This window comes from Dermacentor andersoni, chromosome 4 (assembly GCF_023375885.2).
Source record: "Dermacentor andersoni chromosome 4, qqDerAnde1_hic_scaffold, whole genome shotgun sequence".
NCBI classification, from domain to species: Eukaryota; Metazoa; Arthropoda; class Arachnida; order Ixodida; family Ixodidae; genus Dermacentor; species Dermacentor andersoni.
The window spans coordinates 215,540,616-215,566,600 of record NC_092817.1 but is presented as its reverse complement, the minus strand read 5'-3'; the positions used below and the strand labels follow the sequence as shown (position 1 = coordinate 215,566,600).

At 47.2% G+C, this 25,985-nt stretch overlaps 1 protein-coding gene and 1 pseudogene across 2 annotated transcripts in view; both read left to right on the top strand.

The window, feature by feature from the left end:
• The window catches only part of ric8a (ric8 guanine nucleotide exchange factor A), a 326,541-nt gene that overhangs the window by 152,534 nt on the left and 148,022 nt on the right, over nucleotides 1-25,985 (top strand). The gene's annotated exons all lie outside the window — the stretch shown is intronic.
• The window catches only part of LOC140217070 (uncharacterized), a 37,648-nt pseudogene that overhangs the window by 8,819 nt on the left and 2,844 nt on the right, over nucleotides 1-25,985 (top strand).

Sequence of the window (25,985 nt, the reverse complement as noted above, 5' to 3'; positions counted from 1 at the left end):
AGCAGTAGAAAGGAAGAAAGAATTGCTTGTTTAATAAAGAATCTTCTCACCAAGTTTGGTAGTTATCTGAGCAGTAGAAAGGAAGAAAATGATTTTTTTTTCACAAGTTAGTGGCGCACATTTCCCGTCGAACGCGACTCTGAATGCTGTTTTTCCAGACGCGGCCTCATAGTTTGCAAGAAACGAAATGCACAGTGAATGTCCACGTTAGGAAGTTCGTTTTTCGCGCTTTTTAGAGAAATTGAGAAACTAAAGAAAACGACGGAAGGTCTAGGAGGCAAGGGGAATCTGACACAAAGTATTGTAAAAAGACTCACTGCTTACTATGCATCTGCCCTGAAAAACAATGCTCCAGATGTAAAAAAAAAAATACAACGAGGAGTATTTGCGACACTTTTTCACTCCAACTCAACAGATGAAGTCCCACGACATGACGCTTGCCCAGTTGGTGAGGACTCTTGGTATCACTACAATCGGCACAGAGCCCTAGTTACAGCGGACAAGCCATCAGTGCCAAGATCCCATCGTCCAGCTTTCAGCAGAGACGTTGCCAAAAAGCTGGTGCCTCTCTACAACAGGCTTAGTAAGCCAGAGCTTCTTGCGCCATGTTCAAGGATGCAGACACAGAATGCAAATGAGTCCTTCAATGCTCTTCTCTGGAAAAGGTGCCCAAAGGCAGAATTTGCATCACTGAGAACAATGGAGACTGCAGCAGCCCTGGCTGTGCTTGAATTCAATGAAGGAGCATGTGGCATCAAGAGAGTTCTCGACAACCTGGAACTTGAACATGGAGTCCACACGAATAAGCACGTTCAGGAGGCAATGAAGCAAGCCATTTCATGAACGTAGGCAAGCGTGATGGATAGCTCTAAAGTTGAAAAAAGAGCCGATGCCTTGAAGCAATAGCCGCAGTGCAGTGTCGTGTTGAAGAGGAGGGCCCGACATATGCAGCAGGGCACTTTGATTAATTTTTTCTGATCATAAGAATAAATGCCATGCTCTGAAATCTTTGAATTGATTTTTCTCAGTTCGCACTTTTTGCAAAAAAAGAGCTTTAGGAAAAGTATCATTTCCAAACTGCTTCACCAAATGCTGCTTCCAACGTTTTTTCTAGACTGAAATTTTGTGAGGAACAAGATAAAGTACTTTTCAGATGCCTAAATTTTTTCCAACATATAATATTTAGCAGATCTTTGACATGTAGTGACAGCGAAAAAAATAAACTTCATTTTCAGAGTGATGGAATTTTGACAGAAACGACAATGTGCAACTGACTTTATCCTGCACTATAAACCATCTAGAACGCATCTAATCGCAAATAATTTGTATATTTTCATTATTTTGTAAACGATAGTTTTCCTAATTTGACGCACAAGATCGCTCAATTTCACAGTTATAACTTTCTTTCTCGTTGCGTTAGGGTGCTGATATTTGGAAGATATTCTAATGACATCAAGATCAACTACCCCTGAAAATTTCATAAAAATTGGCTGAGCGCTTCAAAAGTTGACCTTCAGCCTAACATCCCCCCTTAAAGTATGCAAAACCAACTCACCCACATCAAGCTTCTGCTGCTTCTAATAAACATAAATGAAGTACATAAATGAAATTGTCTATGGTAGGATTCAAACAGAGGACCGCTATCACAAGAGCTAATTTTTACTTAGTCAGCTTACATTTACTTCAGTTCATACTGCCACTACAGCTATGAGTCTTACACTTCATGTAATATTCTAACATGTTGCTATCGCACTCATTACTTTGCCCTTATGGCGAAACTTTTTTTTTAAACATGAGTTATGAAACTGCAGGTTGGCTTAGACTTGAGGATTTTGTTAGGACCTCTTAACCCTTTGAGGGTCGAATTATTTTGAAAAAAACTTTCCCAGGTGGTCAAATTACTTTTTTGCGGATCTTGAATGTCCAAAATGTATTAAGTTGGGAATAAATAGTCAAAAATAATTAGGAACAGTATTTTGGTGTCGGCATCACTCGGAACTGCAAAATGTTCAATAGTATTTCCGAGCGTGGTACTCCTTGTAACACGGGTCTACGCACAGCGCTTTATCGCAGTCTGCACACCTAAAATACGTGTCTGTTCTCTTGAAGCGAGGAGTTGTGATGGCGCACACATGCCATCTCTGCGTGCGGCTGCCTTGGGCAGAGGTCTGACGCACCCTCTCGCGTAAGCGCGTTGCCGCGGAGAGCGAGAATACCTCGCGAACGGCGCTGATAAGCAAGTGGTGATAACCAAGCTAAGAGAAGTGCCAATCAAGATAGAAATCAACTTCCGCCGCCCCTGCGAGAGCGTGCCGACAAAGAGAAAAACAACGTTTCGTGCGCCTCCGTTGCGATCACGCGGCGGAACCGAAACTGCGAAAGCGCATTGCCACTGAGAGCGGGAATACCTCGCGAACGCCGCTATAAGCAAGCTAAGAGCAGCGCCAATCAAGATAGAAATCAACTTCCACCATCCTGCAAGAGAGTGCCGACAAAGAAAAAAATGACATTTCGCGCGCCTCCGTTGTGATCACGCGGCGAAACCGAAACTGCCAAAGGGGCGTTGCCGCAGTCTGAGCGACGCGCTGAAGCTAGCAATCAGCTCTGTTTATCTCCCCAAGAAGGTAGCACCAATTTCAAACGCAGCTTGTAAGTGCTAAGAGGTGGCAGCACCTCCCGATGAGCGCTCATCGTCATTATGGTGCGAAATTTCAAACGGAGGGTCGGAACCGTACCCGTACGGCAAGGACCTTGCGGGACAGAAAACCGCCGCCGTACATGTACGGCGAAAACCTTCAAAGGGTTAAAATGGAAAAATTTCACTCTGCTTGCGCCACCACAAAAAGCATCATTGCAGCCATCACAATTTAGCCTGATGACGAATTAGCTGGGACAAGTTCATTGCTCGCAGCAGATACTGGTAACACGGAATCCTGATTTTGCGATGTCCCAGGTTTTATGACTTCTTAGTGCAGTCCTGGCAAACCCTGTAGAAACAATGCATTAACCCTTTCAGGGTAGATTTCTTTCAACATATGAGACCGCTCAAGGTCAGTTTTCTTTATTGCAGACATAAATTCTTCATAGGGACTGTGGGTTCTCATCCGTGCTCTTGGAACAAAGGAACGACAACATTGTAGTGCGAACAATCACAAGGGAATTTATTGCACCTTTCATAGACCAATGCCTGCTAGCAGAGTTATTATCCACAAAACATACCGATGGGCACGCGACATATCTAGGAAGTCAGACTCACCGCGACTGGATAACGAGCGAATATGTTCGCCCCATGCTGGACACCAACGCCTGGCCATTCGCGCGTACGGTCACGCGAACGGTGGCGTGTTCGAATGATGCCTCACAAGACGGTCTCGTAGAAGCATCAATCAAACCCACGCGCGGAACGTCCGTGCAGATCGCTGACCCCAAACCAATGAAGAAGAGCCTTCTCCTTTCCGCGCCATCTTTCCTACTGCGCCTCGACCAGACCGAATGCCGCGGGCATCAGGCCACGCATCGAAGCCGGAAATTGAAATTGATTTTATTCATTATAGATTACAGGTAATAAAACTGAATAAGAAAAAGATAACATAAAGAAGGACCACAGGAGACGGGAGCCATGCGGGAAAACACATCAGGGGGCGCGTGAGAGTCTCGCATCCCCACAGGACCTATTTCGAAAAAAATTTAATGTCATTTTTCTAGGGTTACCGTAAAGTTAGAAAAATATAGCTTGCATTGGTATGTACTGTTTATTCATGAATAACAACAATAAAAAAAGAAATGAACATTTAAGAAGTGAAAATTCGCGCATTGTTATACATATAATTCAAGGCTTAGATAATACGCAAACGAGAATATTTTGCAAGTCTAAAATGTTCCTGCTCTTACACTAATATTTATGTCCATAGCGTAATCGAACTGCGTAGGTGAGCATACTCAAGAAAACTTTGTGGTTGTGCGCTCGTCAAACAAGCAAAAGAAACACTGCAATAACCTAAAAACCGGAGACACGAACATCTTGTCCTGCACTGCAAGAAGTGCACCTGCATTTGATAGCTACACTGTTACGAACCCAAGATTACACACATCCCCTCTCATATGACAACGACCCACACCAAATGGCAAACCCAATGGTGGACGTGCGAGAAGCACCTCTGTCAGGAGAGGGAGTGCACCCCTTCATAAGCGGAAAGCTCCAACTGGTTCGCGTCTAGTCTTTTTCCTTCCCTCGGGTTCGCTGCCCTCCCATTGTTTATTTCTCCTACCCCTCTTCGCATCGCTCAACTGTTGCCTGCCTTCATTGCTGTCTTCTTGCACTTTCTGTCTTTCAAAGTTTTGCTACCATCACTGGACATGTCCTCCACATACAAGGCTGACAGCAATTTTTTTATTGTGCCGAGCTCTGTATCTACACAGTGTGAAGGGCGTTGTCGGCCATATACTTCAACGTGTCCAATGCTGATTCTCAGAGAAGTGAAACCATCTCTGAAAGTGATCACTTGAAAATATCGCCACTGCATATAGGAAAGCATAAAAGCATATATGAAGATCAAATCAAGTTACCTACTGGAAGGCGAGCAGATCTTATTGACACGTGTACTTATCTTTATCGGGCGACCACATTTCGCCGCCTAACAAATGTTATCGCACAGAGCGGGACGCACTTGCATGTATCCGCAGTTTCTGGAAAGTTATCGATGCTTCTATCCACTGTCTGTTGTCGCTGAACCTCGTGTTATCTGATTTCATCGCGTGACGCGAATTGTGTAGAACTTTGTGGAAGGCACGCGGGTCCCAACGATTAGTCTGGAACATTCGACGACTGCTGTATAAAAGCCAACGTGCTTGACCCGCTGATCAGATTTTTGACGATCGCCGACCGTGTTCGCCACTATTGTTGTGCTATAAGTGTAGCCTCTTTTGTGGGCACATGTTCGCCCAGTAAAAGTTAGTTTTGTCTTTCACAGTATTGCTATTGTGTTCTTCAACGTCACCACCACGTGACAGTATTGGATACACGCCTTCATGCACACAGTTCCTGCAGAGCATTAGCCCATAGTTTAAATTGAAGCTTCTCGCAACTATGTCACTGTGAGACTATCTATTATAGATATAATTTTTGCTGGTCAGGTTATACAACACTTGGATTACACTACGTTTTCACGTGGTCAGGAGAAAGCGCATAATTGGGGTTCCACTTTAAATGGTATTTGCCTTTTGCTACTTTTTACTATCTGTCTTGGTTGACTTGCATTTGAGTAATACTTTTTCTGACCTTCAAAATTTTGGCGGTTGGCTTAGAATCGAGGTCAGCTTAGATTTGATTAAATACAGTATTTTTTTCTTCTTCAATACTGTTGCTTATCACCTTTGTAGCGCGTAGAAAAAGCACCAGTTTATGGTTAGTCTAGTAAACACTTTTTTTCTTGTCACAAAGTATGCTTGGTGACAGGAACAACACATGTTTGTTAAATAGAACAAGAAAAAAATATTTAGGCAGATTTTGTAAAAAAAGAAATAGTTATATAAAAATATCAATGTTACTTCACACAAAGAGAGCAAAGAAATTTCAGAAAATACATTTTCAATGCAGAGGGTCTGTGGAACATACCAACAAATATTAGCTTTCCATGGACAGAATTTTTTTTCAATACTTAAGAAAACATGCCCTAATGAGTAATACTTGTTGGGGGGCTAGTTGGTGCATGGTTCCAGAAGAGGGTTGTAGCGCCCTAAAAACAACACACAGCAAGTGAGACAGGACAGGCGCTATGACTAGCTGACTAGATCTAGCACAATCTGACGGCCGTCTTCTAGTGCAAAAATCAACTCTCCATGCAGCCACCAACAAGTGAACCTGCCAGAAGGACATTGACAACTTGCAGATAAGAGTAAGATCAAATTGGCTTTTTTACATGAGTCATCGAATGTTCCAGAGTAATTGCTGGTGCCCACGTGTCTTCCAGAAAGTACTACACAATTTGTGTCGCACATACAATCAGATTACACAAAGTTTGGCGACAACAGACAGTGGATAGAAACATAGTTAACATTCCAGAAACTTCCGATCGATGCAGACGCATCCTGCGCTGAGTGATAACATTTGTTAGACGTGAAAAGCAGTGTCAATACCTCCCTCTTAAAAAGCACCTACAAACATGAAAGTGAAAACAAAACCATGCATAATAAAGAAAACGCAACAAAAAAGAAAGTCCCTAAGTTCGTAAGCAGATGTAGAAAGGCTTAAGACGCATCACGTAGATGACTTCAGGTCATTTGCGGCGCCGCTGTGATTGCAAAATGACCTTCTGGCACGACTTCATAGCCCAGTGCGCCAATACGTCGGCTGATCTTGTAGGGTTCAATATAGCATTGTAACAGCTTCTCGCTAAGTCCTCATCAGATTATCGGAGTCCAGACCCAAACGTGGTCACTGGGCAAGCTGTCGGGCGATATCGAAGTATACTTTAACGTAGTAGTTCTACGGAGACAGTGAAGCGCCAAGAAGGTGCCAGTGAAGTGCCAATGAAGGCGCTTCACTGTCTTCCTTTCATCTGTCCCTTTTCAAGAAATGTATTTTGTGCCACAAAGTATACCTAGGAAATCTAAGCACCAACTTGCCCAAGAAGAAGTCCTTTTGGAATAGCGACATCGAGATTCTCTTCATCAGTGATGTTTATCAGTATGGCATCGAGAGTCGTCACCGGGTTTCTTCCACAATCTAGCTTAGGCAGCGCAATCTTTGAGGTTTCCAGTGGGGCCATATTGTAAGCAACGGTTATGTATGGCAGGAAAGCATTCCATGTCTTGTGCTCGACATCGATGTACATTGCAAGCACGTCAGTGAGAATCTTGTTCAGTAGCCCCGTAAGACCATTTGTCTGCGGATGGTTTCCTCCTGTGGCTTGTCTGGCTGTATTGCGGAATGGCTTGGGTGAGCTCAGCAATGAAGGTCGTTCCTCTTTCGGTGATGAGGCTTTCTGGGGCACCACATCGCAGCTGGATGTTCTCGATGAAAAATTTAGCAACTTAGCCCGCACTACCTTTAGGCAGAGCTTTTGTTTCAGTGTGGTAAGTATAGTTGTCGGTAGCGACGACGATCCACTTATTTCCAGATGTTGACGTTGGGAGGGATCCCAACAATCCTTCCCTATCAGCTGAAATTGTCGGCAAGCAGGCTCAATTGGCTGTAGTAATTTCGGTGGCCTTGTCACCGGTGTCTTGTGTCGCGGACAATCTCGGCATGTTTTAACGTAACAGGCGACATCGGCAGTCAGGCGCAACCAGTAATACCTTTCTTGTATCCTCGATAGCACCTGGGAAAATCTGAGGTGCTTAACGATCGGGTCGTTATGTAGGGCATGCAGTGCTTCTAAGGGAACAACAAAAAAGTAGTTGGGACGGACCGGTGAGAAGTTCTTCTTCACAAGGCCGTCGTATTGCAGGGAGAAAGGAAGACAGTCCTCGCCTAAATGCCCTAGGGACAACATCGGTGTTGCCTAGTTTTTTAGTTCCAGGTCTGCTCGTTGCTATTGAGTGAAGTCTTCCACGCTTATTATTCCAAGGAAGGCATCGTCATCCTCGTTGTTTGGTGGCGGAGTTCAGTGGAGGTGCGTGATAGGCACTCGGCATCAGAGTGCTTCTGTCTGGATTTGTAGACGACGGTGATAAATTCCTGGCGTCGGAGGCTCCATCGTGTGAAGTGTCCTGAAGGGTCCTTTAAGTTTGCTAGCCAACACAAGGCGAGGTGCTCGCTTCTTACTTTAAAGAGCCTCCTTTATAGGTAAGTGGGGAATTTCATGGTAGCCCAAAAGACGGCAAGGCATGCCTTATCCATCATAGAATAATTGGCTTCCACTTTTGACAGTGGCCAAATAGCGTAAACAATCACCCTTTCAAATCCTTCTTTCGTTTGGACTAGGACGGTGCTAAGGCTTAGGCTACTTGTGTTGGAGTGCCTTCATGGGGAATGATGTGCACTGGTGGTTACTGCAGGCGCTGTTCAAGCTCTTGGAATGCTTTGGCTTGCGGCGCTTCCCATTTGAAATTGGCACTTTTCCCAAGTCGCCTAAGGTGATTGTCGAAATTCCCGGCGAATACGATGACGTCATCTAAATAGGTGAGACAGATCTACCACTTCAGCCCTGCTAACACCGTGTCCATCATACGCTGGAACGTTGCAGGCGCTGAACACAGTCGGAGGAATGGCATGACCTTGAATGTGTAGAAGCCGTCCGGCATTGTGAAGGCGGTCTTGTTGCAATCCCTCTTGTTGACTTCTGCTTGCCAGTAGCTGGTCTTGGGATCCATCGACAACAAGTACTTAGCGTTGCAGAGCCGATCCAATGCGTCATGCGTGGGAGGTGGTATACGTCCTTCTTTGTAATCTTCTTGAACCGTCAATAATCGGCACAGAAGCGCAGGGGTCCACTCTTTTTCTCCACCAAGACTACAGGAGATGCCCACGGGCACTTTGACGTATGGATGATGTCGTCATGCAGCATTTCCTCGACTTTGTCTCATGGCATCACATTCTCGCATCGAAACTCCGTAAGGCCTCTGGCGGAGGGATCGAGTGGATTCCTCGGTTATTATACGGTGGTTTGCAACTGTGTTGGCCAAATCCTCGAGGACATCGAAAAGCAGTCATTGTATCGTCAGAGAAGACTTTTGTTCCTTACTTATGGGCAGACTTGGATTTATGTCGAAGTCTGGTTCGGGAACTACGGTCGTCAAGGTAGATGTGGCATAATCCGAGAGGACAAACACATTGCTGGTTTCCACTATTTCTTCAATACATGCGATTGTCGTGCGCTCATTGATGTGTTTGAACTCCTGACTGAAGTTTGTCAGCATCACTTTTGTTTGTCCTCCGTGCAGTTGGGCAATCCCTCTTGTGATGCAAATTTCACGGTTGAGCAGAAACGTGGGTTGCCCACGATGACGCCTTCTACGTCTGCGGGTGTTTTGGTGCTGACGGAAATGACGATGCCGGAGTGAGGCACGATGCAGACTTGATCTTCGAGCACATTCGAGGCATGGTGACTAGAGCACTCTCGGGTGGTATTGCTTGATCTTCATATAGCATTATTGACTTCGACTTGAAGTTAGTGATTGCACATTGTTGGTTCAGGAAGTCCATGCCGAGAATGACGTCTCGTGAACACTGTTGGAGCAGACGGAAAGTGGCAGGATAGGTCTGGTCATGAATGGTAATTCTTGCCGTGCAGATTCCAGTCAGCATTATTAGGTGTCCTTTACCACTCTGAATTTGGGAGCCTTCCCACATAGCCTTGACTTTCTTCAACTGGGTGGCAAAGGGTCCACTCGTGACGGAGTACTTGGCTCCTGTGTCTACTAACGCGGTGACTGCGTGGCCATCGAGCAATGCATTGATGTCGGTGGCTCTTTGTTTTACATTGCAGTTAGGCCTTGTACGTATGGCTGGTATGTTGCATTGTCAGGTTTTTGATCGGCGTATTCTATGCTTACAGGCTTCGTCGGCATGGCGCCGTGTCGTTGTTATGTCGTCAAGATAGTCTCTTCGGCATCTTCATTAGTGGTGGAGGATCTTCGTCGACGAACAGCAACCGCAGCTCCATCGGTTGCTGCTTTTAGTTTTCTAAACATGGGATGATGGACCAGCCCCGGGCTGGGCCAGTATATGGTCGGCGCTGCTGTGACAGGTGACGGCGAACGGGATGGTCGTCGAGGGCTCCACTGAGGGACGGCGAGGTAGTTTGCAGTATCATGTGGCCATTCACCCTGCTGTGGGCATGATTCATTGATAGTGAACCCTCGGAGTCTGAAGTCGCGGTATTAGCATCAGCGGTAGACATGTCCGGTGATTGTATTGCCTGGTACGCATTTCAAGTGTCTTCTCTATCGTTGTGGCTTCCGAAACAAATTCAGCAACACTCTTGGGCGGGTTGCGTATCAATCCGGCAAATAATTGTTCTTTCACACCCTGCATCAAGAACCGAACTTTCTTCAGACATGTCGGGGTCGGTGTGGTGGAAGTGGTGAGTCATTTCCTCTGCAAATATTGCAATATTTTTGTTTAACAGCTGCATGTGGGTTTCCAGCAGAGCTTCAGCTCGCTCTTTGTGCAGCACACTCGTGAAGGTCATCAGGAAGCCGTGCGGAACAGGTCCCATGTACTCGGGGTTGATTCTGGCTTTTCCAACCGCGTCCTGGCTGCGTCTTCTAAGGCGAAGCACACATGCCAGAGCTTGTTGCCGGAGTTCCAGTTGTTGAATGCAGCAACCGTTTCGTATGTTTTCAGCCCATTTTCCAGATCTTCGGTTGCAGCACAATGGAGGATGCTGGGGCTGTTGTAGGGGTTGTAGACTTGGCCACAATCTTCTTGGTTGTCTCAGGTAGAAGTCCGTGTTCCGGGGGCAGGTGTTTGAGCCTGCGGCTTGCTCGATGGAATGGTGTTTTCTTTGCTTTTGAACCTGTGCCCAGAAAAACAGGCTACACTCAAAGCACAATGATAGTGGCAAACACAGTCAGCCATTGGCGAAAATTTGATCAGCGGGTCAAGCAAATTGGCTTTTATATGTGAATCATCGAATGTTCCAGAATAATAGCTGGTGCCTGCATGTCTTCCAGAAAGTACTGCACAATCCGCGTCGTGCACACAATGAGATCACGCAAGGTTCAGTAACAAGAGATGGTGGATAGAGCTATCGATAACATTCGTGAAACTTCGAATACATGCTGGCGCATTCTGCACTGCACGATGACATTTGTTAGATGGTGAAAAGCGGTCAGCCGAGAAAGATAGACAAGTACACATGTGAATATCTTTAGATCAGCACGTGGGCGCAGCGAAGTGGTAAGGAGAAGAAAGTAAAGCTCTGAATCTTACAAACCGAAGATGTTTCTCATCGTAGAAAAGTGACATTTCCATCAATGAGGGGCGCGCAACATCGATGCCATCTTGGGAACTATGCCAGCCGTTATGCCAGCCGTACCCCTACTTCGGAGGTGCTTTAAGAATTCCTGCATGTGGAAAAAAGAAACAGAAAAGGCGAAACGTAAGAAATGCAGTAATCCCTCGTTATAAAGAAATTGCTTCACTCGAAATATCGCTTTCTTCGAAATTTTTTCCAGTCCCGACCCAGACGCATGCATTTTAAGGCACATTAGTAGAAGTGCATGAAGAGCTTGACCCGCTTAGAGCAAAGTGGCGAGCAGAGGCATCGCCGCCGCTGAGCAGCGGTGGCGATGCCTGACACTGCGCATACAGTGTCAAATAATACCGCCGACGAATTAGTCTCATGCAGGCACAGAACAGGCCATAAAAGTTCCAAACCCACAACTGATGACCGCCTAGTAATGGGTACCAAGTGAGTGCCGAGGGCTCCCAGCTGTTTACTGTAGAGCAAACGGAAGCTGTCCATGGTGAAGCACGCCTGAAACGTTAATGTCATTCGCAGTTGCATTACTGGTGTCCCCCATGATAGAATCCACACGAAGAGAAAGTTTTCTTGATGCTTTGCGATGCCAGAAAACTGCGGTCTCTTGGATCACAGTGTCTGAGGAAAGGGGCTCAGACACTGTGCTGTGATTGATTTTTTGAAACTACATTCTGACCATGGCCTTCAGGCATTTTCTATCGATGTTAAAGACCTTTATTATTATTTGCCGTATAGAAGCATACTGTACTGTGCTGAGCAATGTATTGATGAGTATGGTGCTGTTTCCTTCCAGAATGAGGCCGGCATTTCTTGTAGTCAATTTTTAGAACTTTTGCAGCTTTATCTTATTCCACTTTCATTACTTTGTATAACCAATGTTTTTTGCAGAAGAGCAGAGTTGGCTCCTGCGTTGCTCCCATTCTTAATGACTTGTTTTTATCCTGTTTGGACCGTGACATTTCTCTACAAGTGCAAGGCAACCCTGCAGGGGCGTCTGTGTCAGCAGGCATTTGGTGCGTTGCGACACTATGTACCCGAGCACACGAGGGTTGGCCCCTCCTGCGTGTAGCCGTGCACGGCTTAGCCATGTCTGGGGAAAGGGGGATCCTGGGGGTTGAGCCGATGCCGGGTGTTTGGACCTTTAAGGCCCCCCGGCGGAGGCAACACACCTCTTCGGCCTCTGCTGCACATAGACGGCACCTCCAGGCTGACCCACCTGGAGGAAATCGGCAGTCGCCTTTTCCTGTCCTCCTCTCCATTCTTCGTCTTTCTCTCCCACTTTTCCATCTTTCCTGTCTTCTGTTCATTTCTTTTAACTTCCTATTTCCTGGCGGCAAGGGTTAACCTTGTGTAATATATCCAGTCTTTGGTATATATATATTAGGTTATAGTGGGAACGTACCGCTGGCATACGCAGAATAGAATTTTTCTAATTCTTTGACGTCCCCAGGTTGGGCTCCGAGGTGGGCGGCGGGCATTCCAGCCAAATACAGTAATCCTAAATATGGCTTCAAATTTCCCCCCACTCCCTGATCGCTCCCTGAAGAGGGGGCACACCAATGAAACCTTCAACTTTCTCTTAAAACCTCAAAAAATATTTCCCAAGTACCATGTAATACATAGTCAACACGAAACCAAGACAGTCTGTACAATATCCCCATTGGTGGTCGCAAAATGTCTGACAGAAGCAATTGGCTCTGGTTACAAAGTAACTAAGATGGGAAGCGGCAACCTTCTTCTGGAAGTGCGTGACAAGCTCCAATACAGCAAACTGACCAAACTTGTTGCGTTTGGTGACATTCCTGTTTCTGTGGGCTCCCACCGGTCAATGAACACTGTACGTGGTGTCATTTCTAATGACAACCTCCTTGAACTTAGTGAGAGCGAGCTGTTGAAAGGATGGCAAGAGCAAAACGTGGTAAAGGTGCAACGAATTAAGTTAAGGCGCGATGACAAGGAAATTCCAACAAAGCATCTAATAACAACATTTGGAACAAGTGAACTGCCTGATTCATTAGAGACGGGATATTGTAAACTACGCGTAGGACCGTACATTCCCAATCCGCGCCGATGCTTGAAGTGTCAGCGTTTTGGGCATGGATCTCAGAGCTGCCAAGGGCATCCTACCTGCGCAAAATGTGCATTTAAAGACCACACAACAGATGCCTGTTCTTCCACAACCCACTGCGCTAACTGTGACGGAGACTACCCCGCCTATTCGCGATCGTGCCCGTCATGGAAGAAAGAAAAACAAATAATCGAACTGAAGGTCAAACTAAACATTTCTTTTCCAGAAGCGCGCAAGTGTTTTTCTGTCCACAACCAATCGAATCCATCCTACAGTTATGTGACCCGCCGAGGGGCAGTGCCACATCCTCTGGCGGCCGCGCAAGTCACATGGAGTGCGACGGCGGTTACGCCATCAGCCCCCCTGGCGGGAGCAGCCACTGCTCTTCCGCCCCCTACCACAAAGGGCCAGCAGACCTCCGGGCCTGCCAGTCCCAGGGCCACTGCTCATGCAGACAGGCCCGAAAAATCCCCGAGAGCGCCCGCTGAGCGGGCGTCATCCAGCGCCTCTGTCAAGGCGATGGATGTAACAAAAACTTCTCCGGCGTCTCAGACGCCGAAGGAACGGCGTTGCTCCCTGGAGCGCACCAACAAAAAATAAGTACCTCGTATCAACGGACCTGAAAAGGTCTCGTGAGCCAACTTAATTGATATCTCTTGACACACACCATAAAACACTTCCACACAGATAATGCATTGGAATTTGAGAGGTCTAATACACAATCTTGATGACATTAAGGAACTCCTCCGCAAGTTTAATCCAAGGGTGCTGCAAGAGACACAGCTCAATCCTTCACATACTAACTTTCTGAAACAATATGGCATTTACCGCAAAGATCGCAGTGATGCTTACGCCTCGTCAGGCGGTGTTGCTATTATGATTGATAAGGGTATCGCCTGCCAGCATTTATATCTGCTAACGCCCCTTGAGGCAGTGGCAATCAGAGCCGTGCTATTTGATAAGCTAGTCACAGTTAGCTCTCTCTACATTCCTCCGAGCCATCAACTTTCCAGAACAGAATTCGAGAGCTTTATCGCAGAACTCCCCGAACCTTACATTGTAGTAGGTGATATAAATGTACACAACACCCTCTGAGGAGGTTCTCGTGATACGAGAGGGCACTTATTAGAAAACTTCCTTTTATCTTCCAATGCCTGCTTACTAAACAAGAAAGAAGCCACATTCTACAGCGTGGTGAACAAAACGTTCTCATCTATTGACTTGAGTATAACATCAAGTACACTAGTGTCATACCTGGAGTGGAATGTGATCAAAAATCCATATGGGAGTGAGCATTTCCCAATTGTCTTAAAATTAACAAAAAGCGATAAGTTTTCTCCACATCTTCCCCGTTGGAAGGTCGACTGTGCTGACTGGAAACGATACAGAGAGCTGACACATTTGACCTGGGATTACATCTGTACTCTCCCAATCAACGATAGAGTGTCATATTTGACAGCATTTATAACTGATGCTGCATCAATATGTATCCCTCAAATGAATGGATCACCCTCTAAACGACGTATTCCTTGGTGGAATGAGCAGTGTAAGGAAGCCCGCAAAAATCAAAATAAGGCTTGGAGTCGCCTTCGCGACTGCCCAACTACCGAGAACTTGATCAGCTTCAAGCAAATAAAATCGGAAGGTAGAAGAACGCGGCGCCTTGCCAAAAGGGAAAGTTGGCAAAAATACATCTCTAGTATCAATTCATATACAGACGAAAGAAAAGCCTGGAACAGAGTAAACAAAATAAAAGGCTGCGAAACTCATCCTCTACAATTAGTAAACACACAAGCAGACACTCTTGAGGACCAAGCTAATTGTCTAGGTGCACATTTCGAGCACATTTCCAGTACATGTGATTATACAGATACATTCCTAAAATACCAGCGACTAGCAAAACAGCTGCATTTGGGTCGGAAAAGCACATCAAATGAAGTATACAATCGTCCATTTGAAATGGCCGAGTTCCAGGCCTCACTGAACTGTTGCAACAAGTCCGCTCCAGGAAGCGACAGAATAATGTATGAGATGATCTGACACTTACATCCTGAAACCCAAAAAACACTACTGTCACTCTTCAATTCCATGTTCTCTGCCGGCTACATTCCTTCTGTCTGGAAAGAAGCAATCATAATCCCTATTCTCAAAGAGGGCAAGGACCCTTCCTCACCCAACAGTTATAGGCCTATAGCTCTGACAAGTTGTATATGCAAATTATTTGAGAAAATGATTAACCGTCGCCTCATCCATTTTCTTGAAAGCAACAAGATACTCGAACCATTTCAGTGCGGTTTTAGGGGGGGTAGATCCACAACAGATCACCTTGTCCGCATCGAGACAAATATCCGTGATGCCTTTGGCCACAAACAGTTTTTCCTGTTAGTATTTTTAGATATGGAAAAGGCATGCGACACAACCTGGTGCTTTGGAATCCTCCATGACCTGTCTGAAATGGGAGTTTGAGGCAACTTGCTGAATGTGATTCAAAGTTACCTGACCAATCACACGTTCCGTGTTAGAGTTGGTAACGTTCTGTCTCGTCCATTTACGCAAGAGGCTGGTGTTCCACAAGGTGGTGTGCTGAGCTGCACTCTTTTTATTGTCAAAATGAACTCGATCCAGACTGCCATACCACATACAGTGGAATCTCGATGATACGAATCTCACAGGGTCATGAAAAATATTCGTATTAGCCGAAATTCGTATCATCGAAACAATTAAAACTAGCTAAACTAAAGAGTTAGAGGGGAACTCACTCAGGCACACGTACGTAAAAAGCATTTATTTCTTGAAGAAAAAGTCTCGAATGTCCTTCTGCCTCATTTTCTTTGTCAGGTCACTTAGCAGACTTTGTTCAAATCCATAAAAACGCGTGCATGTGTCGTCGCTGACTTCATCCGCGGCCATAGCACGCCTCAGAACATCGAGCGCATGCAGCGTTTCAGCCGCCGATGGTGGATCTTCACCGTCGCCCACGTCTGACACAAAGAACGCGGCCCGAAGCACAGCAGCTACTCCGTCCGATGGCAAGCGGACAAGGAGGAAAGCACAAAAGCGCCACACCTTCAAACTTCGCTGCCTCCGCGCTGTCTGGCGCCGCGTACGCGCCTCCGCACCAAAAGAGAAAGGGAGAAATCATGTGACTGCTCGCTGCTCTCTTTCGCGGCCGTCGGTGGTGCAGCGTTTATTAAGGCGAAAGCCTTTCATGCTCGCGGTCGCGTACGTCCGTGTGCTGGAATCATGCCAGCTGTGGCCTCTCCTCCGCGCAGCGGCGCAACCTCCTCCCCTCCTTAGCAACCGGCGCGCCAGTGGGGGGCCCAGCTGCGCATAGCAACCGTGACGTCACACAGTAGCGGTAGAACGAGCGCGCGCGCATCGGCGGTGGCTGCTGCACCGCCGCTCTTTCACGGTTTCGCCAGGCTTCTCGTTGCAGTCGAGTGAGTGAGACGCATGGCTCCGAAGCGGCCCAGTTATTCCGCGCCAAGCGGTTTGGGGAAGCGGCAGCGGACGCCGGATTCCCTCAACACCAAAGGCCAGAGGAACAAGGAGCGAATGCGCATGCGACGACTTAACATGTCACCAGATGCGAAAGCAAGAGAGGCAGAACGGAAACGCCAACAGCGACAGATTAGATCGCCGGGTACCAAAGGTAGGGAAGCAGAACGAAAGTGGCAGCAGCGACAGGTGATATCGCCAAACACTAAAACGAATGAATTAGAGCGCAGACGGCAGCAGCGTCTGGCTTTCGCCTAGCACACTTTAGAATTTCCAAAGTGTCTTCGGTAGTTTTCATATCAACCAACGTGGCTTGAAAATTTATTCGTAACAACCGTTTTCTAGCACGTTGCAAAGTAATGGGGCTCGGCCGGGACCACAGAAAAATTCGTATCATCCGGAAATTCGTATTAGCCGTGTCGTATCATCGAGATTCCACTGTACTATGTTTTATTCTGTATATGTGGATGACATCCAGATAGGTTTCAAGGCATGTAACCTAAGTATCTGCGAGCGACAAGTACAGCTTTGCATAAATAAATTATCTAAGTGGGCGGACCAAAACGGTTTCAAGCTAAACCTACAAAAAAGTACATGCGTCCTCTTTTCTAACAAGAGAGGTATACTGGCGGACCCCGCAATAGATCTAAATGGGGAACGACTATCTATGAGCCATGAATACAAATTTCTAGGAATCCTTTTAGACAGTAAGCTGACTTTCGTACCACACCTGAAGTATCTGAAATCAAAGTGCCTTAACACTATGAACCTGCTGAAGCTCTTGTCACGTACATCTTGGGGAAGCGACAGGTGGCGCCTTTTAAAGCTGTACAAAAGTCTAATATTAACACGGCTTGACTACAGAGCAATAGTCTATAATTCTGCTGGACCTAGTGCTCTGAAAATGCTAGATCCTATTCACCACTTAGGTATCTGCCTTGCTACAGGCGCCTTTAGGACTAGCCCTGTGCAAAGCCTCTACGTCGAATGGTCATTGCACTACCAAAGGACATATTTCTCCTATGCCCTGAAAGTTAACTCAGATGTTAAACATCCTTGTCATTCTACTATATGCGACTTGTCCACTGCTAGGCTGTTTCGTAACCGCCCAGCCACTAGGCCTCCTCTGTCCCTCCGGTTGGAAGCACTCTAAAAAAAAACAGGGGTCCCTCTTTTACACAATATCCTAATGGCTCCTACACGGCTTCCACTGCCTTGGGAGTGGCAGACTATCCAATGTCGCATATATATTCGCATTTTCTGGAACTCAAGGAGAAGTACTCGTGTGATGAATGCACAGATGCTTCAAAGTCTCCAGCTGGTATTGCTTACGCAGCTCTGGGACCCTCACTTTCAACATCTGGGCCACTAAACCCACACACTATTATCTTTACAGCGCAAGCATGCACCATTCTTAAGGCTATTCAACACATACGGGTCACTAATATTGTGGGCATTTATAAGCTACACTTTGTCATCTGTACATGATCATCATCATGTGGGGTTCATATGGCGTTCTTCATCATCGCTTGTGGGGCTCGCTCGTGTGTGATACGTGCTTTGGGCGTGGTCGGTTCGCCGCATCTCCGACGCGTAATAAATGTCAGGATAACTGCTGCATCACAAGTGGTGGAGTGTGCTTTGCGGTCCTCCGTCCTCTGACTCCCCGCTGAACCTCCTGGTCGCGGATTGTGTCAGCTGTCCGCCAGTATGTCGCAGGACGAGCCAACGGGCAGTTCTACTTCAACCATCTCGGCCTCGGCTACCCCAGCCTCTCCGTATTGGATTATCAGTGGGCACCAGCGTGATCCCCATCTATTTGCTAGACTTCGCGGTGAAGACGTCGAGGATAGGTTGGACGACTACGACCGAGTGAGTTCGGCTAACCGTTGGGATGACGCGTCCAAGCTACGTCACGTCGCCTTTTATCTCACTGGAGTAGCGAAGACTTGGTTTTTCAACCATGAGGTTGATTTCACGAACTGGAGCGCTTTCAAACAGCAGCTTCGCCAAATCTTCGGCACACCGGCTGTTCGTTCCGCCCTCGCAAGAAAGACGCTCGACACTCGCAAGCAACAACCCAGTGAATCTTATACGTCGTACATCGAGGATGTGCTTGCTCTTTGTCTACGCGTGAACACGGCCATGACCGAATCAGACAGGTTTCGCCACATCCTCCAAGGCATCGGAGCTATTGCTTTCAATGCTTTAGCCATCCAGAACCCCGCTACCGTCGCTGATATCGTCGCCACTTGCCAGCGCCTTAACGAACTCAAATCAGTATGGTTGCAGCCAGACACCACAGCAACCACTACCGCCGACGACCCCACTTTACGAGCAATGATCCGCGCAATAATTCGTGAAGAGCTACAGTCTCTTGGCTTCGCCGCAGGGCCTATGCCTTCACATGTATCGGATACCAATCTGCGAAGCGTTGTCAAGGAGGAATTGGCGTCCATGGCTGGTGCAGCGTACACGAACCCTCTAACCCCTCGGGCCCCACCAATGTACGCACAAGTAGCCGCCGTTACTCCAGTCATCGTTCCACCGATGCCTCAAAAACCAACGCCGGTCCACATGGCTTCCATGACTACCAGCGCACCTACCCAAACCAGCTATCCGCAGTGGCGTCCTCCTCGTCCCATCTGCTACTACTGCGGCTATCGTGGCCATATAGCACGTTTTTGCAGCAAGCGCCAGCAAAACGAGCGTCGCGGATATGATGCATACGAACGGGATGACTTTTTGCCCGGAGCTACATTCCAACGTCTAGGGAGCCTGCATGACCAACGCCGTCCTTATGCTCCACTGCGCGGCTGCTCTCCATCACCTACTGTAGCATCAGAGACAGTTCCGACGTATCGTCTTGCGAGACGCTGCTCGCCGTCACCCCTTCGTCGCTCTACGTCCCCACTTCGACCTGCTTCTCAATTCGCCGAGCGTCGTCCGGAAAACTGAATTATGCAGCTTTTGGAGGAAAAGCTGCATCGAACGACAGGACAGAAATTCCTCCATCGCATCCGTGCAATATGATATTGGTTGTAGTAGAAGGTGTACAAGTCAAAGCTTTGATAGACACTGGTGCTAGTGTTTCAGTTATTCACCGTGCATTGTGTTCGCGCCTCTGGAAAGTTACGACCCCCTATGATGGACCTACGCTACTCGCTGCTCAAGGGGCTGCCATTCGTCCTACCGCCATGTGCACTGCTCATATTTCCATTGACGGACTTCTGCATTACCTGATAATTGCAGTGCTAAGTTCGTGTGCCCAGCAGCTCATATTGGGATGGAATTTTCTTTCTACAGCCTCCGCCTCCATCTGCTGCGGGCATCGCGTTCTCCACATGACCGACACAACCTATTCACTTCATGCAGATGACGCACCACTTCACTTGCTTGCTGCCGAAGATACCGCGCTACCACCTCACCATCAAAGCATTGCTACTATCATGTCTGATGTCATTGACTGCGGCGACGTGCTCGTATTACCATCTGCACGCTGTCTCGCAAGAGGGATAGCCTTTGCATCAGGGCTGGTTTGGTTTGATCATGGCTCTGCACTTCTCTGCGCTACAAACCCGACATCCGAAAAGATTCTCATCCCTAAAGGCACTACATTGGCTTGCGCCACTGAAACGGAATCTATCTCTGTTGTTTCCTTTAAAGCAGCTTCCTCCGAAATTCCTTGTACTGAACAGGCCGCATCTCCTTCAGCTCTTGCAGCTGCCATCAGTTCCGACCTAACACCTTCGCAGTCACAACAGTTGCTTGCTTTGCTCCAAAAACAGGAAGCTTCGTTTGACGCGCATTCATCTTCGTTGGGAAAAACTTCGATTACAACGCATCGGATAGAGACAGATGGCACATCCATCGTGCGCCGTAGACCATATCGCGTATCGCTATCCGAGAGGAAAGTCATTGACGAGAACGTCACCGACATGCTCCAACGGAACATAATACGCCCCTCTGCTAGCCCTTGATCATCCCCCGTTGTTTTGGTTCGTAAAAAAGACGGCTCTGTTCGATTTTGTATCGACTACCAAGCACTTAACAAGATCACACGCAAGGACGTATAGCCTATGCCGCGAATAGATGATGGCTTGGATTCCCTGCAGGGTGCCGAGTACTTCCCCAGTCTCGATATGCGTTCCGGCTACTGGCAGATACCTATGCATGAGAACAATAAAGAGAAAACAGCGTTTTCGACACCAGATGGACTCTATGAGTTTGTCATGTCATGCCTTTCGGCTCTGCAATGCGCCCGCAACGTTCGAGCGCATGATTGACACCGTTCTTCGTGGCCTGAAGTGGAACACTTGCTTGTGCTATCTGGACGATATTGTTGTTTTCTCGTCAACCTTCTCTCAGCACCTGAAACGTCTGGATGAAGTTCTCACGTGCCTTGCCAACGCTGGACTTCAGCTAAACACCAAGAAATGCCATTTTGCCAGCAAGACGATCAAGGTATTAGGTCACATTGTGAGCAAAGATGGCATTCGTCCAGATCCTGACAAAGTTTCGGCAGTTCGGCACTTCCCTCGTCCCGAAAAGACCAAAGATTTGCACAGTTTCTTAAGCCTCGCTTCCTATTTTCGCCGATTCATAAGAGACTTCGCCTCAATAGCGTCGCCTCTGCACAAATTACTGGGTTCTAATGTTCCCTTTGTGTGGTCTCCCGAATGTGAATCAGCGTTCACCCACCTGAAGCGCGCTCTCACATCTGAACCAGTACTTCGCCATTTTGATGAAGCTGCTCCTACTCTCCTGCATACGGATGCTAGTGGTCTCGGCATTGGTGGCATTCTCCTACAGCGAGACGATACTTTAGGTGAGAGGGTCGTCGCGTACGCAAGTCGCGTTCTCACCAACGCAGAAAAGAATTACACCATCACGGAGCAGGAATGCCTAGGTATCATTTGGTCTGTGCAGAAGTTTCGACCTTATCGTCACGGCCGCCATTTCACCATAGTTACAGACCATCATGCATTATGCTGGCTTTCGACGCTGAAGAACTTGTCTGGACGACTTGGTCGGTGGATCCTTCGTCTGCAAGAATACGACTTTACTATCACCTACAAGTGCGGAAAAAAACACCAGGATGCAGACGCGCTTTCTCGCTGTCCACTTCCTATGACACCATGCAATGGACCTCCAACTACCATCCGTGACCAGCTTTCGCTCGACCCCTCTTCACATGCTTTCTCGTTGGCCACTGTAGAGGAGATGCCTACACACGACAATAGATCCTTCCAATCTCAGCAACTTGCAGACTCTTACTGTCGGCGCATCATAGACCACCTTCAAGGAGCTTCGCGCCCGCATAACGCGCCTTCGTCGACAGCTGACGCAATTTAAGATTGAAAACTGCGTCCTGTACCATTATGTCTATCACCCTGACGGTCAACGCTGGCTTCCTGTCCTGCCACGCTCTCTATGTGCTCATGTCCTGCCGGCTTCTCACAACGACATGACTGCTGGTCACCTTGGTTTCCAGAAAACCTATGACCGCATCAAAGGTCGCTTCTGCTGGCTTGGCTTGTCCACCAGTGTTGCGAGGTATGTGGTTTCCTGCGCCCTATGTCAGCGTCGAAAGCTCCCTACATCAGCTCCAAACAGACAACTGCAACCGGTTCCGTGTCCGTCGCAACCATTTGAAGTCGTTGGCATTGACCTGTATGGTCCTCTTCCTGTGACTCTCACCCGTAAACGATGGATTGTGACAGCCGTTGACCATTTGACACGCTACGCCGAAACAGCTTGTGTGAGTTCTGCCTCAGCGTCTGAAGTTGCTGCATTCGTACTTCAACCCTTAATACTGTGTCACGGTGCTCCTCGCGTCCTCCTGAGCGACCGTAGAAAAGCATTCCTCTCGCAACTAGTAGACGAAGTACTCGGAGCCTCCGGAACCACCCACAAGACTACCTCCAGTTACCATCCGCAAACCAACGGCCTAACAGAGCGATTTCATCGCACGCTGTCAGACATGCTAGCCATGTACATCGAACCGGATCACAGAAACTTGGACGCAATTTTGCCATTCGTGACTTTTGCGTACAATACCGCCGTTCAACGCACGACCAATTACTCGCCGTTTTACCTTGTCTATGGTCTTTCGCCCTCTTCCTACCTTGACGTCTCTTTCTTCGCGCCAACTGTTGATCGATGCCCATCCTCCTGTGAAGAATATGTGTCCCGCATTCTGCGTTGTCGCCAGCTCGCCCACATCAACACGGAAGCACGGCAACAGGACCGCAAGCAGCATTACGACGCCTCTCACGGCGTCGTGTGCTTCCGCCCTGGCGAGGAACTACTACTCTGGACACAGTTCGTGCTCCTGGCTTGTGTAACAAGTTTCAGCTTCGGTTCATCGGCCCCTAGAAAGTCTTGGAGCAGACCTCTCCGGTTAACTATCGCGTGGCACCAGTTATTGTCCCAAATGACCGCCGCTGCTGCGCTGCTGAGGTTGTCCACGTTTCCTGTATGAAGCCTTTCACGAGGCGTTCGCCACCCCTTTGAATTGCGGCCAGGATGGCCGCTCTCACGCGAGGGGATATTAGTGTGGGCATTTATAAGCTACACTTTGTCATCTGTACATGATCATCATCATGTGGGGTTCATATGGCGTTCTTCTTCATCATCGCTTGTGGGGCTCGCTCTTGTGTGATCCGTGCTTTGGGCGTGGTCGATTCGCCGCATCTCCGACGCGTAATAAACGTCGGGATAACTGCTGAATCACAATATCACTAAGGCTATTGTCTTCACAGACTCGTTAAGTGTAGTGAGAGCCCCAATTAGCTTACGAAAGCATAAGAATTCGGTTTTTAATGAGCTGTATAGCTTGTTGTGCTCCGCATATATGTGCAACCAAGCGATTATCCTATGGTGGGTACCTGGCCATAAAGGTATAAAAGGCAATATAGCTGCTGACGAAAATGCTACGTCAGTAAGTTTTAGCGACACAGATGGAAATATCCCCATTCCTGTCGCAGACCTAAAGCCCTTTCTCCGCCGTAAATTGAGGAATCATTGGCTAGCAGAGTGGGATACACAAACATTGAATAAGTTACACATTATAAAACCAAAATTGCGGAATTGGATAAGTGACAAAACAGCACGGTACAAGAAAGTACTTCTTTGCCGGACACACTCACAGTACTCACTCCTACCTCTTGACTGGCGGGGATCCTCTGTAGTAGGTGCAGCAATAGCCTGACAGTCCTCCATGTTCTTATCCAGTGCCCTGCAATAGAAACAGAGAGGGAAAAGTATTTTCCTTCTGCATATCGGGAAAATATACCTATTCCCCTGCATTTTTTCTTAGTGACGAACCATTTTTTAAACTGCAAATAGTCTTAGATTTTTTAGCCGAAACCGACACCCTGAAAATCATTTGGCCAGGCAATTTTTAGCACATGACTAACAGCCCTGCAATCAAGGGCTCTCTTGAAACTCTGGTGTCAGTGTTATGTTTTATTGCATAATGTTTTAACGAAAGCCCATTGCCATAGCCCACATCACTGCCTAGTAACCGTTATTATTTTAGCAACTATATATTCTATGCCACTTACAGCTACAGGTTCTAGGCCCTTTTACAGCCATGTGACATCTACCATGAGGAATTCATTGTGCATGCCATCCATTATACATCGTCAACATTACCACTTGTCATGGCGCTCTTTGGCCAAACCTGGCCCTTGCGCCATAAAACACCACACATCATCATCAAGTGCAATGCACTGCAGTTTTTAAGATATTTAGATACGTTGATAGCTTTCTCATTTTTATTGACTTCTCTTCTGATGCCTTCATTCTGGAAACAAAGAAAGCGTTAGAAACAATACAGAAGTGCTTAGAAACAATACAGAAGTGCTTAGTTCCCCTTCAAACTACTTGTGAGTTGCCGGTCTATTTGCTTTCTTGATCTTTACCTGAGCTTTCAGGACAGCCAAACATGTTGGTCGTATGAGCCGTGAGCCATCAAGCCACTTCTGCCATATATGTCTGCACATTGTAAGCTTGTTAAGTGGGCCATTATCAGTTTGTGCTCAAGAATGCCCTTAGCAAGTCTTGCTGCCATGTAGTAGACGTAAGTTTTGAAAAGCAAACTCGATGTTTGTCCTTGGCTGGATATCCTAAGGTCGTGCAGCTGTCTGTCGCGTAACGCATTTTAAGAGAAGCGCGATCCAGCACGCAGATTTCAGTTGTCGATGTCGCTCCCTGCAAACACCCTAAACTAAGTGTTGTATCCTACATGCACGGGATATCCCATAACCTGAAAAAAATGGCCCAAAGGACACATGTAAGAGTTGTCTTTTCTGCTCCCAACAACCTCGGCAAGCTTTGCAAGTTGACGGTTCCAAATGCCGTCCTGTCCGATAAGTGCACTAAGCATCACCGCAACAAGTTCATCGAGTGTGTTCACCATGTGGTTTACAACCTCCCACTTTCATGTGGGAAGCAATATATTGGAAAAACTGGGTGTTACCTCAATTCAATGATGGGCTCCGCGAACACCGCAACAACGTAAAAAATGCCACTGGTTGGTTATTGGCGATTCATTGTCGCAATTGAGGCTGCAAAGCTATCGAGGACAATTGTACGATTGTGTCCCCTGCTGGGTGCGCACAGGTCCTTGAAAACCTTGAAAACCCTTGAATTTAAATGTTTTGTTTTCAAGGCCCTTGAAAATCCTGGACTTTTTGCTGCTCCTTGAAAATCCTTGAATTCCTTGCGTAGTACATGCAAATGGCTATTAATAAAATAAACATAGTTAAAATATTTGTATTTTCAGTATCTTGTTTCACTATATGTGTTTCAGGCGTAAAAAATCAGTTTGTGCTAATATAGCCAATGTTGCGCCACGGTTAGCCAGATTGGAGCCACTCGGCTTTGAAGCCAACTTGAGCCGATTCAATCCAATCTGATCTTGGCGCTTTGTTATGGTGGTTGATGGCATCGCATTGTGCGGTCGCTTTTGCACCCGACTTGTCGCGGCTGAAACATCTGAATACAAAGCAAATGCCTGGGAAAAGCAAATTTCAAGGTGCGTGGCTTCACAATGGCACTTACAAAGACTGGATTGCACCAGATACGACGAGTGAGCATTGTGCAAGATGCAGACCTTGCAGAAAGACCTTCGATATCACCAACATGGGCGAGTCAGCGTTAAAGAGCCATATGAAGAGTGCTAAGCATGCTGTTGTCATGAAATTGCAGCCAACAGATCTGTGCGAAGGTACTTAGTTCCATGTATGGGGCAACAGTCAGCCATCCCACCACCTTCGCAATCGGGAAAGCTAGACGATGCTTGCAAGGCACACGAGCTGGTGACGAATGCAGAGATTCTGTGGACTTTAAAGGTTGTCACATCCCATTTCTCCTATCGGTCGTCGTCAGAAGCAGGCCAGCTATTCCAGCGTATGTTCCCGGACAGTGGCGTTTTCTTGCGGAGAGAAAAAATGTGCCTATGTGACGTGCCATGGTTTGAGGCC